The sequence below is a fragment of the Cupressus sempervirens genome, chromosome 6 (genome assembly GCF_028749045.1).
Source record: "Cupressus sempervirens isolate cs-2001-9-10 chromosome 6, ASM2874904v1, whole genome shotgun sequence".
Taxonomy (NCBI): domain Eukaryota; kingdom Viridiplantae; phylum Streptophyta; class Pinopsida; order Cupressales; family Cupressaceae; genus Cupressus; species Cupressus sempervirens.
In genome coordinates, this window is record NC_143123.1 from 308,258,866 (window position 1) to 308,269,082 (window position 10,217).

Below are 10,217 nucleotides of genomic sequence, written 5' to 3' on the forward strand. Positions count from 1 at the left end.
TTTAATGGTGTGGAGATTATAATTCCAAGGGATAAATCTATGTCTATCAATATGTTGACTATTGTTGAGTTCTTAGTATACCACAACTGACTCACTAGTGATATTAGACCCTTTCTTGTTGAATGCAAGAAGTAGATGAAAATGATGAGTATTGGTTCAAGAGAATACACCATAGACTCTATTGCAGTATTACCTATTTATCCATGTTCCTATGGAAAACCATCTAAGAAAATGAAACCTTCAGCCTTGGCCATGACTATCTATGGTACATTCATTTAATCCTCAATACCTTTAGAGGAAGAAAAAGAGGATCAAGTAGTTTGAAATTGTATATATAGAGATTAAAAAAATGTTGATGAAGTCATGCTTACCACTCCTATTTTCCCCAATAGATATGGGAAAGAGTACTAGTTTCTTAGAAAAATGGGTTATCATGACTAAGGACCTTTTAAATGATAACAAGAATTCTCTTATAGAACCCATGAGTCATACTAAGGGGAAAAAAAGTAGAGATACAATGGGCTTAGCGTATGGTGTTGATTATGATTTGCTATTTTTTGACCAAGAAGTCACTACAGCTATTGAGTCTGAAGATGAGGTTCAACCTACCACTATTGTCTTACTGTGAGAAGAGAATGTTATCCCTTCTACCTCCCTTCTTTTTGGGATAGATATGTTATTCAATGATAACTCTATTGAATCATATACCTCTAAACAACCTAAATTTGATGAGTCAAATGTCAAATACCATAATAAAGAAAGAGTTATAAGAAACATTGCTTGTCTTCTAGTGTGTAATCAAAGTATTGATTTGAACGAGTATGAATGAGAGTCTCTTTCTGGAACATCTTATGAAGTGGGGGTTGATGTGTTACATGCTTACATTAACCAAACTAACATAGTTGATGAGTCTCTCATAGGGTTTGATGAGTTAGGCTCACACCTTACTTTAGTGGATCATGTTGGTGTTCCTAGGATTAATCTTGCTTTGGAATCCTTCAGAGATTTTCCTATGACCCTAACTTTCTTGTCACCCAATAAAATTCATTTTATATTAATAATCTTGAAGCTTCATCCTCGTTTTCACTTGTCCACCTCAATCTCATTGATTCATCTATAAAAACATCAAAGCCCTGAGCTCTCATCGTTCAAAAATGACTATGAGATGGCCTGCTATTTGAACTCTGTTGAACTAGTAGTCTCTTCCACTAGAGAACCAATTATTAATATGATTGAGTACAACATCAAGTACCTTAGTCATAAACTAAGGAGAAAAATGAAAAGAAAAAGCTCCAATAGAGAAAACCACTTCATGGCGATGTTGGAGCCAAAAAATAGTAAAAAATAAAGACGTATCCAAGAGTGAAAACTTCTTCAAGGCATCCAAGGATGAAGTACTTGTTACTTTGTGGTGATTGATCAGGGAAATACTATACATAATTTATAAATTCTTTGGGGTACTATTCACAAATTGGCTATTATTCGCCAATTGGCTATTATTTATTTTCCAATTTATGGCTAACATGTAACTAATTTTAACCCTAATGTGGAAAAAATACTTGTATAAAAAGGGCTTATGGTTAGGGATTTCTATAATGTGTGATGTAAAATTGCTTCTTGTGGTAGTATTGAGTTGTAAGGGATTACAAATTATAATCAGGTTGTAATCACTAGATCGTAATAATATTGGACTTATTGTTTGGTGGACATAGCCTAGGGTTTGGGTGAACCACATTAAAGCTTGGTGTCTTGTGTTCTCTTCTATGTGATCTATTGTTTTTTGATATTGTTTATATTTGCATGTATTTTTATTTTTGTTCGTGGTTTAATCCTAACAAGTGGTATCAAAGTGAGGTTTTTGTTTGTTAGATATTCTCTGTAAGAAAGTCTCATAGTTGAGTGGCAGTCTCAGGGTTGAGTGGGAGTGATGGTAGATGAGGGTAAGCTAAGGGTTGACAAGTTTAATGGGCAAAAATTTTAGTTACAAAAGATGCAAATGGAAGACTATCTTTATCAGAAGGATTTATGGAAGTTGTTAGAAGGAAAAACTAAGAACTAGGGAACTATGACAAATGACGACTGGGATCTTTTAGATAGAAAGACACTTGGAAGCATTTGATTATACCTAGCACCATTAGTGGCATTTAACATTACAAATTTGAAGATGACGAAAGAGTTGATGGAAACTATAGTAAAATTGTATGAAAATCCCTCTACTTCAAATAAGGTATTTCTCATGAAGCATTTATTTAATATGAAGATGGTAGAAGGTGAATTTGTTGCAAATAATTTAAATAAATTTAATACTATTACTAGTCAATTATCTTCTGTGGGTATTAATTTTGATGAAGAAATTAGGGTTCATTTGATTTTGTGTTCTTTGCCTAAAAGTTTGAATGGCTTGGTAATGGTTGTGAGTAATTCCATGTTTGGATCTAATACTCTAAAATATAATGATGTGATTGGTGTTATTTTGAGTGAGAAAACTCATAGGAAAACCTCAAGTGGATCTACATTAACAATTACTTTGAACACACAAAGCAGAGGTAGAATGACTGACAGAGGAAATAATTCTAGAAATTGTGGAAAATCAAGAGGAAAGTCAAAGGGAAAGAGGTCTCAATCGAGAGGACCAAATGACTACTGGTACTGTGGGAAACCAAGGCATAAAAAGAAAGATTGTTGGACTCGAAAGAAAAATGAAGGAGAAAAACAAGATGGAGACAAGGAGGCAAATGTGGTAAGTAACAAATTCAAAGGGGATTCTTTTCTTCTATCTTTATAAAGTGTTGATGATTCATCGATTTTAGATTTTGGTGCTTCATTTCATGCTACACCTCATAGAGGTTATTTTATTGATTATGTTCAAGGGGATTTTGGGCTTGTTTATTTGGGGAATAAAAAACCCTGTCAGATTGTTGGAAAGAGAAAAGTTAAGATTAAGTTGCAGAATGGGAATAATTGGCTACTACGTGAGGTAAGACATGTTCCAAAGCTAAGTAGGAATTTAGTTTTAGCAGGGTAACTTGGTGATGATGGTTGTGTAATACCTTTAATGATAAAAATTGGAAGATTTCAAAAGCTTCCCTTGTAGTAGCAAAAGGTGTAAAAGTAGGCACCTTATATCTTTGTACAAGTCATATTGTTCCTTCTACTTTAATTTTTCGGAGAAAAATGAATGTTCAGGAATAGTTGTTGTAGTTGAGTAGGAAGAGCAAACGATTGCTATAGATTTTGATACAGCACTATGGCATCACAAAATTGGGCACATGAGTGAGAAAGGTATGAAAGTACTTCATTCAAAGAAAGTTTTACTAGGTCTAAAATGTGTTAATATGGATTTTAGTGAAATTTGTGTATATGGAAAACAATAAAGAGTGATTTTTGTGAAGAGTGGGAAGGAAAAGAAAAGTGAGAGGTTAGAGCTTGTGCATATAAATGCATGGGGACTAGCTCAGGTATCTTCCCTCCATGGCTCTCATTATTATGTTACATTTATTGATGATGCAACTAGAAAAGTATGGGTTTATTTCCTTAGACAAAAATCATATGTATTTCAAACTTTTAAGAAATGGAAATGCTTGGTTGAAAATGAGAGTGGTAAGAAATTAAAATGTCTCAAATCTGATAATGGTGGTGAGTATTGTAGTCATGAATTTGAAGATTATTGCTCCACTAATGGTATTCATAGACAAAAAAACTATTCCAAGGACTCCACAAGAAAATGGAGTGGCTAAATGCATGAATAGGACTATAATGGAGCATGTAAGGAGCATGAGGTTGCATGATGGGTTTCCCTTAAACATGTGGGTAGATGCTATTAATACTATTGTGTATATTATTAATAGAGGTCCCTCTACTCTTTTGGGTTGTGGTATTCCAAAGGAAGCATGGACTAGTAAGAAGGTGAGTTATTCTTTTCTCAAAACCTTTGATTGTGAAGTATTTTCTCATATAGATTCTGGAAATAACACAAGGCTAGAAGCTAAGTTGAATAAATGTGTATTTTTTGGATATGGAATTGATGAATTTGGTTATAGGCTATGGGATTTTGAAATTTGTAAAATTGTAAGAAGCAAGTATATCATATTCAATGAGAAAGTGTTGTATAAAGATCTGTTGCAGCAACATGAGAAGAAAGAAGATGATTATGTAGTGCTGGATGATACTCCAAAAGATGATGTTCCAGAAATTCCTCATGATGTGCAACAACCACAACAACAAATACCACACACACCAGTGAATGTTAGATGATCAACAAGTCTAAGTAGACCTCTAGAAAGATTTTCTTCTTCTTTGTATTCTATTTTACTAATAGATGTTGGTGAACCTAAATGTTATGATGAAGCTATGCAGGTGGATACTAAGATTCAATGGGAGTTTTCAATGAAAGATGAAATGGACACTTTGCTAAAAAATAAGAATTGGGATTTATGCAAGTTGCCTGCAGGTAAACGGGCTTTAAAAAATAAATGGGTTTATAGGTTGAAAGAAGATGATGGAGGTAAGAAAATATTTAAAGCCAGGTTATTTGTAAAAGGATTTGCACAGAAAAAGGGCACTATTTTTTATGAGATATTCTCTCCTGTTGTAAAAATGACTTATATCTATACTATTTTAAGTATTGTGGCTACTAAAGATTCACATTTGGAGCATCTTGACATTAAAATAGTCTTCCTTCATGGAAATTTGGATGAAGAGATATGTATGGCACAACCATAGGGATTTTAGGTCAAAGGTAAGGCGAACTTAGTGTGCAGATTGAAGAAAAGTTTATATGGCTTGAAGCAAGCACCTCGACAACGGTATCTAAAATTTGAAAATTTTATGCATGAACATGGATATATTAGGTGTCATTTAGATCATTGTGTTTAATTTAAGAGGTTGGATGATGATAGGTACATTATTTTTTATTTATATGTTGATGATATGCTTGTAGCTTGTTTAACATGGATCATATTAAAGGGTTGAAATGCCAATTAGCATGTGCATTTGCTATGAAGGATTTGGGGGCAACAAAAAAAATCCTTGGTATGAATATTTGCAAAGATAGGAAGAAAAATAAATTGACACTATCTCAGGCTAATTATGTTGAGAAGGTGTTGCAACATTTCTCTATAGAGAATGCTAAAGTTGTCCTTTACTTGGTCATTTGAAGTTGACTAAGCAGATGTGTCCCAAGACACAAGAAGAGGAGAATAAGATGTCGAAGGTAGCTTAAGCTTCAACTTTAGGAAGCTTGATGTATGCTATGGTATGTACTAGGCTAGGTATTGCACATGCAATGGGAGTTGTTAGTAGGTATATGAGTCATTTAGGATTGAGCATTGGAATGCAATTAAATGGATTCTTAGATATTTGAGAGGAACATCCAGTAAGTGTTTACACTTTGGGGGCTCTACTATTGCTTTATAGGGCTATGTTGACTTAGATTTGGGAGGGGAAATTGATACCACATGGAGTACTACACGTTATGTATTTACTGTTGGTGGGGCAGCTGTGATTTGGGTTTCTAGGTTATAGAAGGTGAATGCTTTATCCACTATAGAGGTAGCCAAGGAGATGATATAGCTTTATTTCTTCTTGGAAGAATTGGGACACCCTCAGAGGGATAATTATTTGTTTATAGATAGTTAGAGTGACATTCATCTTCCAAAGAATACTGCTTGATTTATAGAAGATAGTAAGTAGACAAAGTACCTGATAAGTAGTTTTTGATGATTAATTTGTATCTCCTTACTAAGATATACTCATGATAAGTGCAGTTAGACATTGGCACTAGACAACTCAATGATGACATTAGTGAGTGCACAAGGTTTGAGGTTGTACGTGTGAAAAGTTGTAAAGATTATGAGCCAATAGTGATTTATAATTATAGAAAGATATAAAGTTTTGTAATAGCTACATGAGGTCCTATTCCAATTAATTGGGAAATCCTAAAGGCTCACTCAAGGAATTATTCTAAGGATATGGTATAAAAGAAGGTTATTTTCCTTGATGAGAAGAGGTATTCAAGAGTGATATGTGAAGCATTTGGTAAATGAAAGTACATAATCCAAGGGATTATTGGATGTGAAGTTGGTGATTTAGTATCAAGATCAGAAGAGGAGAAGCTTGATCAGAGGACAGAGAAGGAGCTATACATTTCTAATATTCTAAAAGGAATAATAAAGACATCAATTGGACATTGAGTTCAATGGTCTTTTCCCTGAAGCTATTTGGATAGTGGGTCCATCTATCTTCTACAACTCCTAATAGGGTTGGAATCTCCTAATAGGAATTCAAAGTCTCCTAGCAATGAATGATATGTATTGAATATATTTCATTGGCTCCTAACATAGTCCATCCTCCAACAATTGGTATCAAAGCATTAGGTCCTTGAAGAAAAATCTTAACAGCTTTGTGAGATTAATGACAAGTCACTTCAGAAAAGGAAGTCCTAAATTTTATGGAATTAACTATGAAAACTAGAAGGAGAATATGAAGACTCATTTTCTATGTATGGGTCTAGGATATTAGCTAATGAAAAAGAATGAAAAGAAGATTGTGAAAGAAAGAAAACTTGAGGAATGTAGTGAAGTTGAAAGAGATATGTTTATGTGTAATATGCTTTCCAAAGAAGCATTATTGTCAGCTCTTCCTCAGAATAAATACAGTCAGGTAAAATATTTGGAGACATCTAAATAAATTTGGATAGCCTTAGAATCTACTTTTGAAGGTGATAAGCATGCTAAAAAAGTCAAACTAAGGAATTGGATTCTTTTTTTTCAAGATGCTAAAATGGTGGAAGATGAATCTATCAGAAGCTATGTTGGTAAAATGTATGTGATTGTTGTAGAAATTAAGTCTTGTGAAGGATCTAAAGATGAAGATGAGATTATATGGAATATCTTGAAGACATTTACACCACCATTTAGATAGATAACATAGATGATTGAGCAAGTAATACCTTACACTGTAAAGTTTACTAGAGAGACTTTACTTGGAAGATTGGAAGCAACAAAAGTGAGCTTGAAGCAATATAGAGAATTGTCCATAGTGGAAACACCATTTAGTGTATTAAGTGTCCATCCTTCTTTATCAAGAAGTGCAAGCACTAGTGGAGACTATTCTAGCAACAATAGATCCAGATCCAAGGAGGATAGAAGAAATGAAGAATGAATTTCTCTATTTGTAAGAAGAGAACTAGATTGCAAGATAATTTTTAAATGTTGAACTTGAAATGAATTTTTTCATTATGCTTCTAAGTGTCCTAAAAGAGAGAGAAAAGTATAAGAAGAGTTTCAAACCTAGAAGACGTAGAGATTGTATGTAAGAAAATGAAGATGATCAGTTTAAGGAAAGACCTTAGAGTAAAAGTGATGATGAATTAAGATTTGTGGCTATAAAAGAAGATAATCCCGAAGAAGAAAAAGTCCTAGTTTCACAAGTTGAAAAGAAATCTGATTGGATTATAGATAGTGGATGTTCACATTATATGACTAGAGATATGAATAAATTTGTTAAGTTTAGAAATCATGATGAAGGAATTCTTAGACTTGGTAATAATGCGGCTTGTCATATCACAAGAATAGGATCTATTACTCTAGATGGAAAGATTAACATTGATGATGTTTATTTGTTGATAGATTAAAGCATAACTTTTTGAGTGTTGGATAGTTGGTTGATAAATGTTGTTAGTTAAAATTTATAGAAAAGACTTGCATTATCAAGGAAAAAATAGTAAGTTGATTAGAACAGGTACAAGATCCAGAGGTAAAGTGTTTCAATTAAACCCTACTGAGATGATTTTTTTGTTACAAAAGTAGATATACTAAGATGATTTTTTTGTTACAAAAGTAGATATACTGAGATGATTTTTTTGTTACAAAAGTAGATAAAAATTAGCTATTGCATGGAAGGTTTGTCACATAAACTTTGATAATATTGTGAAGGCTAGCAATACATTTGTAGTTAGAGATTTACCTATAATCATGATGCCTACTAATGTTATTTTCAAAGAATGTATTATGGCTAACCAAAAGAAGGTTTCATTTTCCAACAAGAAGTTCACTACCACAAAAAAATTGGAAATTGTTCATACATATTTGAGTGGTCCTACTAGAATAAGTGGATTCTATGGAGAAAGGTACTTTATGATCTTTGTTGACGATTTCACTAGAATGATGTGGTTAGCATTTCAAAGAAAAGTTTGAGGCATTTGAAAAGTTCAAGTTGTTCAAGAATAGAGTTGAGAATGAATTCAGTGTAAAAAAAATGTTTATGATCAGATAGAGGTGTAGAGTTTACTTCTAGAGAGTTTAACATCTTTTGTGAAGAAAATGGCATTAAAAGATAGCTATCAACACCCAAGACTCCTAAGAAAAATGGGACTATAGAAAGAAGGAATAGGTTTGTAACTAAAGTAGCAGGAGAATTGATGTTTGAGAATGAGGTATCCAAGACATTTTGAAGGGAAGAAATCAACATAGCAGTTTACATGATGAATAAAGTACAGATTAGAAAAGGTACAAACAAAACTCCTTGTGAATTATGTTTTGGACATGCACCATTAGCAAAGTATTTTAGAATAGTTGGAAGTAAGTGTAACATAAAGAGAGATGATTGTATAGGTAAGTTTTATGCAAGAAGTGATGAAGGTATGTTCCTTGGTTATTCATTGGAAATAAAAGATTATAAATGTTTTAATCATAGAACTAAGACAATTGTTGAGTGAGCAAATGGATGAAAAGTTTGGAGCTTAAGAGAAAATGTTGGATTATATTTTTGATGAAGAAGAAGATAATCCTAAACCTATTAGAGAAAATATTAAATTTTTCTTTGAGACTAACAATGACTTGCTGAATGATTTTCAGATTGTTGAACAAAGAGAAGAACAAAGATGTGAACCAAGAGAAGAAGTAAGAGTTGAAATAGAAACTCCTACACCAAACAAGAATTTGACAAAGAACCACCTTTAGAATTAGATAATTAGAAGTAAAGAAAAAGGTGTGATGACAAGAAATAGAGTACATGAGGAATTATGTTTGATTTCTCAATTTGAACCAAAGAGTGTAGATGAGGCATGCAAGGATGATCATTGAATTCAAGTAATGAAAGAAGAATTAAATCAAATTGTGAAGAATAAGACACGAGAATTGGTTCCTAGACCTAAAGACAAGAATATTATAGGAACTAAATGGGTATTCAAAAATAAGATGAATGAACAAGGTGAAGTTGTGAGGAATAAAGCAAGGTTGGTATGAAAAGGTTATTCATTGCAAGAAGGTATAGATTATGAAGAGACATTTTCCCATGTTGCTAGAATAGAAGTAGTAACAATGTTCTCAGCTAATGTAAAAAGTAAGAAGTTTAAAGTGTATCAAATAGATGTAAAGTCAACATTTCTAAATGGAGAACTTGAAGAAGAAGTCTACATTGAGTAGCCTAAGGGATTTCCTTTGATAGAAGAAAAGGACGTGGTATGAAAATTGAAGAAAGCACTGTATGGTCTAAAGCAAGCACCTAAAGCCTTGTATACAAGGTTGGACAAATATTTGGCAAAAGTTGGATTTGCTAAAGGTATGACACATAATACATTATATCTAAGAGAAATTGAGAATGGACTATTGATCATTGTAATATTAGTTGATGATATAATCTATGGAGGTAATGATGAAGCAAGTGATAAATTTGTTGATAAATTGAAGAGCAAGTTTGAGATGAGTATGATTGGTGAGAGGAAGTTTTTCTTGGGTTTACAGATTGTGGAAAATAGTGATGGTATTTTCCTATCACAAGCTAACTATTTGAAAGACTTGTTGAAAATATTTGGCTTAGAAATTTGTACCCCTGTTGGTACACTTATGATAATTGATCATAAGTTATCTAGAAAAGATAAGACACCTACAGTTGAGTAGAAGAAGTATAGATCTAGGATTGTAGGTTTACAATATTTGACTCATACCAGACTAGATATAGAATATATAGTTGGGATAGTAGCAAGATTTCAAGTTGATCTTAAGGAATCACATTATGTGACAGTGAAGAGAATATTTAGATATCTAAAGGGCACGCCTAATTTTTTATTATCGTATGATAGATCAAGTGATTTCACTTTGTATTCTTATACTAATGTAGATTGGGAAGGTAGTATGGATGATAGAAAAAGTACTAGTGGTAGAGAATTTTTCCTTGGAGGAAGATTGGTTTCTTGCCTAAGCAAGAAATAGGATTAC